The following is a 10,183-nucleotide window of genomic DNA, read 5'->3' as shown; positions in this document are numbered from 1 at the left end:
TCCTCAAGTCTAAAATTACTTAGCAATGTCTCTATGTAACTTTTTTGACACAAGGCAATACCACCATCACACTGCTTAAATTGTATGCCCAAGTAATGATGCAACAACCCCAAGTCTTTCATCTTGAAAGTAGCATTCAAATCAGCCTTAAATTCAGCAATTTGTCTCTCATTTGGTCCAATGATCAGCAAATTATCTACATAAAGAACCACAATGAGAAGTACATCACCCTCACGCTTTACATACAGTGTGCTTCATGTTGGACTGCTACGAAAGCCTTGTTTGATCAAATGAGTGTCAGCTTTCTCATACCAAGCACGAGGAGATTGCTTCAACCCATACAAAGCCTTGTTACATTTGCACACTTTGTCCTCTTGTCCTTTCTTGACAAAACCGTGAGGCTGCGTTACATAAACTTCCTCAAATATGTCACCATTCAAGCAAGCAGTAACAATGTCTGATTGATGTACATCCCAACCAAAATGAGCTACCAATGCACATAGAAAACTCAGAGTAGTCATAAGACAAGTCGGAGCAAAAGTCTCTTCATAATCTATGCCTTTTTGCTGTGCATAACCCATTTGTAACAAGTCAAGCCTTATGGAGATCGATCTCACCATCCGGCTTGCGTTTCAACTTGTAAACCCACTTCGTACCAATGGCCTTTTTGCCAGGAGGCAAATCACATAAAGTCCATGTGTCATTTTCTATAGGTGCATCATATTCTGATTATGGCAGCCATCCAATTTTCTGAATTTTGTGCTTCATCGAAAGAGAGAGGTTCCTCAACATCATGTAAGCTAGACACAGCCAAAGCATAGCAATCTCATGCATAAGATTCATGGCAAGAGCCTGAACGAGTACGACTAGACAAAGGTGCATCCAATTTACTGCCACGCAAAGTGTGCACCAGCCATTTTGGCATACCTCTAGCCTGTTCATTTTTAGTCCTTTCCTCATCAAGTACATCATGTACATCTACATCAATAATAGGTTGATCTATAACATTTTTGAAAACACCCATAGGTTGTACATTTGCCTCATTGGAAATTACATTCGAACTCCCACCACTGAAAAGAGGCAAAAAAGTGTCATAAATGTCCTGTGAGCTTACATTACTCTCTCTAGTACATGACAGGAAGGGCTGAACAGAATCTTCCACAACCACTACATCCCGTGAAACCAAAATACGCTTTGTTTGCAGATGATACAACCTATAACCTTTGCTTTCAGCACTATAACCAACAAAAATATATTTGACAGCCTTATCATCCAATTTTTGCGCTGCACTTGTGGCACTAAACCATAAGCCAAACAACCAAAAACACGCATGTGCTCAATAGATGGCCTTCTATCATGTCATGCTTCATATGGAGTCATAGACTGCAACGCTTTTGTAGGACACCTGTTGAGTATATAAGTAGCACACATGACAGCCTCGAGCCAAAACGAATGTGGTAAAGCTTGACTCTTGACCATATATCTTGCCATTTCCGTAAGAGACCTTTTTTCCTCTGAGCAACACACCATTTTGCTGAGACGTATACGGCATTGTACATGCGAACGCTCGCCAAAGCTCACAAAAATCGAAGAAAGTGAGCAGGCGTGTGCTGGAGCTGTTGGCGACTGAGCCCGGGAGGACGCAACCTGCTCTGATACCAATTGTTGAAATTAGGATTGCAGAGAAATGCACACAACTTGGAGAATACAAAGGAAGCTCAAGGCACACAATAGAGAGTGTGTTACTTAGTGTGCAATGGAAAGATGGATAGCCCTAGAGTGATGGGCATATATATTATGCTCGGGGAAAAAACCTTCTAAAGAGAGAAAAAACCTCCTAAACCTCCTAAAGAGGGAAAAAATGCCCCGGCGGTCTAGTGTGTTCACACACATCACTACCACATGTATATGGTAACAAGTTTCCCAAGGCTCGATTGAGGCAAATGACGGGCAAAAATCCTACGGGCCATCAAAAGTATTATGCTAAATTAGCAAAAAGATACTATGGTCCTTTTCAAATCTTGAAGCCAATCAATGACATGGCTTATCAACTCAAGTTGCCCAACCATTGGTTCACACACAATGCTTTTCATGGGAGCCTACTTAAGCCCTACAAAGAAGAGCCACCAATAGAACCAATTATTGAAGACCCTCCAGAAATCAAAGACCGAGAAGAGGTGCTACAACCTGAAGCTATCCTTTGGCATGAAGACAAGTTACTACGGCATGGTAAGATTATCCGACGGTATCTTATTAAGTTCAAAAACTATCCATTTGAAGTTGCTAGATGGATGCAAGGAATGCAACTTAAGGATAGTATGAACCTTGTCAATGCTTACAATGTTGCACTAGAGTAAGCAAATGTAAATGCTTTCTTAATGAACAATGTTTTTTTCTTATATTAAGACTAATCCTCTTTTGTGCACAAATTTAAATAGTATGCATGCTTAGAATCATGTTTGTGATGACGACGTCACTCAAACACCAAGTAGAATTTGTCACTCTACTTTGGGAGTATGATATGGACTAAAGAGCAGACATGCTTGCGGCAACTACGTCTCCCAAGCACCAAATGGACTAGTCATCCATTCTGGAATGATGTCACAGGGTAAGAAGGGATCCTCTACCCGCTAAGAAACGTAGACTAATGACTAAGACTTTATCTCTTCTACGTCATAGTTGAGGACGACTATGATTTCAAAGAGGGAATGTTATAAAATCTAATATCTAACCAACCCAAATGATTTTCTCATATTAAACTGATCATTTAATGTGGGAGAATAAACGAGAACAAGGGTTAGAATATAGACATGTGTTTATGAATCTGTTTCAACACGGGGCCAAGGTTAAAAGGGGTCCAAATGAGAGATGGTATGTTAAAGAGCAATGCTACTAAATGGAGCTTAAAGACCGTAGGGTTAGCTTCATTAAAGACCTCCAAAAGTTAGTGTTCAAAAGTCCTTTGACCTTAGGCAAGCTAGGGCTGACCTTGAGGTGGGAATCCTACCCAAGCATGAGGTGCTTGTTGGCTTGCTAAGTGTTAGTGGGAACCTTACCCAAAAGCTTGAGGTGTTTCTCACATGCTTAAATGACTAAAGTTCTTGAAGTATTCAATTCAAAGATAACTCTCAAGAGGCATGAACGTTTCCATGCTTGATTGACTAAGTTCTTGAAGTATTTAATTCAACCAAATGACTTAATAAGCATAAAAGACACATGTTCAAATGATCCTCCACATGTGGCCCTCATGATGTGTTTGAATGCTATTGGATAGGTTTTAAAGGGGTACAATGAGAATTTAGATACATAAGAATAAATAATTAAGTTCTTTCTCTCAAAGAGGAAAAAGAGGACACATGTCCAAATGAAATAATAAAATAAAGAGAGAGAGAGAGAGAGAGAGAGAGAGAGAGATACCAAGCATGAAAGGGGGGGTATACTCTTCCACACACACACACATTCTCTCATTGTGTGGAGTGAAAAATGCAAGAGCTCCATCTCCTTCTCCAAGCTTGTTGAGAAGTGGAGAGCCTACACCAACACTCTTGGCTATGGAATGCAAATCCAACCAAGAGCCATGCTTCAATGCTTAAGCTTGCCATCTTCTTCATCTTCATTACTATGCTATTATGCTATGCTAAGCAAGAAGAGTGATGATAAGTGATGAACTATTTCTTTCTCTTATGGCTGATTCTTCTTCCTCTTCCCTACTCTCATTCCCCGCTAGCTCTCTCCACCTTCGAAGGTGTTTGAGGCCTTGGGATAGTTAATATTTTTTTCAAAGTTTATGTTAATCTCGTGATGCATGAAGCTATCCATCTTCATAGCATCACCAAGGTCACAAGGAACACAAAGATTGTATTGTAACAAGTCTCTCTTGATGGGATAATACAAACGCCTGTTGGAGGGAGGACTGGCTTCGAGTAAATCCGGTCCTCAACTATTGTCATGTTCTCTACTACTCTCTCTCTTGCAAAAGTATTGTTCATGCCAAGTTTATTAAGTACTATGTTTATGTTGCTACCATCAATTAAGTTCACCCTCCATGTTCTCAAATTAATCTCACAAAAATGCTCACTCTAATTCTCTTAATTCGCTATCCTCAAAGTTCATAGGCCATTTCCATTACAGATACTTTGACCATTTATTTCCTTCATAAGTGGGAGTGGAAGTCGCCTTCCAAAAAGTGGCTAAGGAGACATCATGGGGATATTATTGTTTGGATATATTTCCTGCAGCCCTCTACAAGTGAATGATTATTTGTTCACTTGCTTTTGATTGTTTGTAAAAGATGTAGATCATTTGAGAATTTTTGCTATGTGAATAGCATATTGTGTTCTACATTTAAGGCATCATGCATTGCAAGGGGTAGCTTGGAAGACGATGAAAAATGGTCCGAATACATGGAAGAAGCTTGCACTACACATAGTGGCTTGTACCTAAGACATTTTTTGGTGCCATTTTGTTGTATTGTGAGCCCTCCTCCCCTCATCATTTATAAGGAAAATTTAGACATTTATTTATTGTCATAGCCTAAAGATGAGATTTGGGTCCTTCGATATATGCATGCAAATTATGGAAGGGTATACATTGAGAGATTTGCGTAATATTCTTGGTACATTCGAACGAAGTTTATCTAAATATCTTGGAGTTTCAAATGTCGATGAATGATTCTTGCAACATCATGAAAAATCTTACTTTCTAGGAGCAATGCCTTGATACAATGCAAGCGCTTTCAGAGTTGCATGCAAAGGAGCAAACTCTTAATGTAGATCAAAGGATTTCTATAGAGATAGTTATATGTGCATTAGCCAATGATGGTGGGGATATTTTTTTCTTGAATGATCCTACACGTACTGGGAAAACTTATTTATACCATTGATTGCTATGACGGCTGTCTAAAGTGAGAGATGTTGTATTGGCCAAAGCATCTTCTGGAATTAGATTCATTGCACACTTGAGGTTCAAAATACACTTGGAGTTGAATAGATGTAACATGTGCAATATCCCCATCTGAGAGTAGACTATAGTATTGCTTAGAGTATGCAATCTCATTGTGTGGGGTGAGGATTGCGATGCATCCACATGCATTTGAGGATTTGGACAGGACTTTACAAAATACATGTGCTCAAGTAATCCATTCAATGAAAATGTATTATGTCTTAGAGAAGATTTTAGAGAGATGTTATCGGTGGTTTCCCAGGAATCCGTGCTGACATATTTGATGTTACACTTTAAAACATGTGAATATTTTCAAATTAATAGATAACATGTAAATAAGAGATGGTGATGTCATAAGTGTTGCGTATAAAGAATGGCTTGTGGACGTAGGGAATGGAACTTTGAAAAACAATGATGATCAGATGATGGTATTTCAAAATGAGGTTTCAATTAGTGTAATTGTGTTTGAGTCTCTAAGATATGGCTTTGTTTGAGAAGGTGAGTTTCAAGGTTGAAACAAAATACATGATAGCCAAACAAATTATATTAAAAAAATGTTATCCTAACTTCTTTGTGAGTCTTGCGTTTTTATTTACAATAGAAACTTTATTACTTCTTTGGAATTTATTTTGATTTTAATGACCTTTTTGCGGTCCCCAACAATTGGGTTGCACCTTTTAGAACCTAAGAGATTGTGATGACTATTGTAGATGGTTGTAGATGAGGGTAATGCACATTAAATCAATTTGAATGAGTATTTTGTTGCATTGATACACATGCTTATGGTTTAAGTTGGCCTGCCCTTTCCAAACAACAAAGTTCCTCTTATGGTGCGGTTTGAGGATTTATATAATTCGAGTGGAAAAAACGAGCAAAGTAGAATTTTGAGCGTAGATGGCCAAAACTTTGATATTGCACCGTCATAAAAGAGACAAAGACAATCACACGAAATATGGTTGAAACACTTGAAGAGATGAGAGATCATGTTATTGCTATAAGAAATGTTAACAAGTCAATGAAGAGGGAAGACCCATGACCCTTCAAAACAAAGCGTTTTCAAAGTCAATCTTTCTCTAAAAGTATTTGCAAATAGTTCCATCACAAAATTGCTATTGACCACAATCTTACAATGTGCCCACATAAAAGATGGAAGATGAATTACCTTTAGAAGCTATCCATTCTTGATTTTTAAGAACCAAAGGGCATTATAAACACCTTAGACATCACTAGTTTGATAGTGTTACATGGTTTTATTAAAAGAATACTTATAGAAAGCACAAGTCTGAACTAAAAAATAATTGATGAATTTTACTTAGACGAAGGATTCATGTGCCTCATATATCAGGGCCCTAGGAAGAGATGTTTGACTTAAAAATGATATAACCCCCTTCTAAAATATTTATGTTTACACAAATTAATTCATTGAATATTTCTATACATGACAATATGAGAGAGATAAAATTTAATCATATTGACTATATCGTTCTATTTAAGACATCCCAAAATCTTAAAAGTAAATATTCATATGTCTCATTATGAGTTTAGAGACGGAGTTTTGACATCAAAATGAAGTGAAAAGCTTTAAAAGGATTTGGACCAATCTAAATTTTTATAGTTGTTAGAATTTCACGCTTTTGACCACACCATTGCGTCCAAAACACCCAAAAACTCTAAAAGCAATGCCCATATGTTTCATTTTGACACTCAAAGACGAGGTCTTGGACCAAAAAAGGTCTCAAAATTGTCTAAAAGGGTCCCATGTTTTCCATTATGTAGAAGTAATAGTAGGTCTCTTATAATAATAATAATAATAAAACTTTTCAAAACATCTAAAATGCAATAGCATATGGTGATAGTGTAGGAGATGAAAAGTCTCATGACATTGGAAAGCCAAAAGACTTCCTAATCTCTATGTAAAGAGAGGGTTTAGCATGCATGCAATGTGTAACATTCCGCTAGTCGTTTCTCCTCCTTTGGAGTTGCCTATGCACTTTGTCACGTGTAGGCACTCAACTTATTCTTTTGAAAGCCATTAGCATTATAGTTTTTTTGGTATGAGAGGGAAATTCTTCCATCTAACCTAACTTTAAGGTGATGATATGTCAAATTCAAAAGGTTTTGCATAAACCAAACCTATCTTCTCTCAAATTGTTCTTCAAGGCAAGGTTGCACAACTAACAAGATCAAGCTCAATAGCACAATGCTAGTTGCCCACTTGGGAAGAAAGCTCAATAGCACAATGAAGTTGCCTGCTTGAGAAGAAAGCTTAAAAAGCTCACATGACTAAATAAAAGGCCTTTGGTAGGCCAACAAAGTAGGAAATCGCAGCATGCCTTTTTTGTGTGTGTGTTTGAACTCCATTATGTTTGAGGTAATGTTGTGTGTGTGTGTGTGTGTGTGTGAGAGAGAGAGAGAGAGAGAGAGAGAGAGAGAGAGAGAGAGAGAGAGAGAGAGTGATGAGGGGGAGAGAGGATGAGAGAATCTAAAATCTATTCTCTAGATTCTAAAAACAAAAAAATTATCACAGATTTTTTTGGTCTAGCACAATTGTATGTACTTTATGATGAGAAACATGTTCTCTATTGTTGGATTGATGTGGATCTTAGGGCAAAAGAGATGCTAGTATTCTAAGAGGCAGTTTCAAGACTCCACAAGGTGAGGAAGTCATCACTCATGTGCCCAACATATCCATGTGGGAGTTGAATAAGCTTTCAAAAGAGGCAGACAAACTGTAGGAGTTATTTGATACCCAAGATTAGATCCCTATGGCTTCGATTATTAGAGCACCTATGAGTTCTTGCACAATCTTAACGATCACAGAACAACCACTGTCATCGATTTGAGAGGTATCGTAGAAGAATTAACCTTACTCCAAACATCATCAATGACACACTTTGCTTCAAATAAACGCTTACAAACATAGCCCATCATAAAGAATCTCCAGAGAATATGTTCAAGGAACACTCAACAAACAAACTCACATGGAAGGAAGTAAAATACCAAAAGCTCATGGTTTGGTAGGTCACAACCAGATAGGTTACGAACATAAAGATTTAAGTGGCAAATGAATACATAGCACAACACTTGGGGTAGAAAGCTCTTGGTAGGAAATAATGCCATCACTAGCAAAAGAAACTCTAAACAAAAGAAGAGATCTTATCTAGGTGGATGTTTTTCCTTGACCAAGATTGCCTATGTGACAAAGTGCTAATGAAAACTTCTAGGTGGAATAAATTGCACCGTAGCCATTCACAAAATAGACACACGCGTTTTCCATTGAAACAAAGACTTTAAAATAGGCTCCACATACAATGAATTTGATTATGATCCTTGATTACAACATCATGCTTGAACTGCAACACCTCTTCCTTCTCCTCTATCCTCACCGTGATTGAAGAAAACTCTATCTCCAGTTGCTATAAGTGGCTTAGGTTTGTGCTTTGACCCAAAAGAGCAGATGTAGGATAGAGACCAACACATCAAAGAGAGGTTTATCCACATTGTTGATCAAAACTATGACAACTTCATTTTTGGGAAATCTTTTCCTCAACACGTAGCATTTGGTGTTTCAATGCTTTAAACTTGTTAAGATGTGAAGTTAGCGCTTCATCATCGACAGAGAACAAAGGTCTATCATAAGGGTAAGAGGAAGCAAGGGAGATAACGGGTGGAAACGGGTGATTGTGGCCTTGTGGAGCTTCGTTTGGCGACCCTACCATCTGCAGGTCAACAACACAAACCACCATGTAGAGACGGTGCAGGGTTGTCATTGGTGTTGCAACAATTGGTGATGGCAACTCGAAGATATTTGGCTTAAAGAAATAGATGGATACCTTGTCAACACACTGACACAAGGTCAGTCTTGTGAAACAAGGCACACTATGCAATATCAAGTTAAGAAATTGAAGTTTTTAACTTTGCTCCTAATTCCCATGCCTATGTTATAGGATGGACTACACACAGGTTGACTATGGGGCAAGGCACAATTTTCATTGCTTAACATGTTTAGAGAGACACCGTGTCGACCCTCCATCGTACTTCTGTGTGGCACTTAAGTAGTTTGTACACTATGTATACTTCTCCAATGTTCATTCCAAAATTCTTTTATTGTGAAGTATTTAATTATTTGACATGATTTTTTTTGTAGCTCACCAAAGCAACATCCGAACATTGCAACCATGTTCAAGCAAATACCTTGATAATCAACAAGTTAGTGCTCTCTCTATTATTGTACATTGAGTTCACACTATTCTTAAACATATGCCTATGTGATTGTACCACAATTGTTAGAAACAAACTATTAAAGCTAGAAGTATGTCTAGAAATATGCCTCTCTTATAAGAAACATGAAAGGAATGAAAAAGAGATTCACCATCACTAGCTTGCCACATGGCACTAATTGATAAGCTTTATCTAGCGGCCCACAATTGCTCGCAAGTTGCTTCCAAGAGCTTAATGCTTTACTAGCCTAGCCATCAACACTATATCACATGGGGGCTTGAACAAGATTGAGCGGAGAGATCAACGATTAAGAACTCGGGCACTCTTTTCACGACTTCATAGGGTCGTTGGATGGGGTCCTAGTTTACTTTTTATGTCCTTGTTTACTTTTGCCATCACTGGTTTAGTTTATATAGCTGTGAAGTGGAGGCTTTGGACAAGCAAACCCACGTGGGTGTGCTGCCTTGCCAAGGCGAGGGTCGCAAGTTCGAGACTTGGGCAGCTAGCCAGGAAGTCAATGTGGGCAACTATTTATAGACCATCGATCCTCCTCAAAATCACCACAAAACCCTACCCACCGTAGATCCCACCGCTCGGGGTTCATTTAAGATTCGGTGGCACATAGTGTCATAGCTAGCCTAAGACCCTATGTAGGCAAAAAAGCAGAGAATTGCATACCATTTCCAAAGCACAGGCGTTGGGAGGCTTTGAGTGTGTGTGTGTGTGGTGTCACACTGTTCGCACAAAGGAGACTCAGCAGATTGAGGAGCTTGCTCAGGCGTTGGGCGGCTGTGTGTGTGTGTGTGTGTGTGTGTGGGGTGTCACACTGTTCGCACAAAGGAGACTCATCGGATTGCGGAGCTTGCTCCACATGTGAGCACGTGAGTGCAGTAGAGGGGTGCTTTACTTTGTCCGAAAGAGAGAGAAAAGGTAGCTTAACGAACATCTATGAGTGGAAATCTCAAGTCCGACAAGTCGTGTGGCAGTAGATCTGCAGCAAATGAGGAGGAGGAGAGCAAGA

The sequence above is a fragment of the Adiantum capillus-veneris genome, chromosome 27, assembly GCF_014529385.1.
Source record: "Adiantum capillus-veneris isolate H3 chromosome 27, ASM1452938v2, whole genome shotgun sequence".
Taxonomy (NCBI): domain Eukaryota; kingdom Viridiplantae; phylum Streptophyta; class Polypodiopsida; order Polypodiales; family Pteridaceae; genus Adiantum; species Adiantum capillus-veneris.
This window is presented reverse-complemented; position numbering follows the sequence as displayed.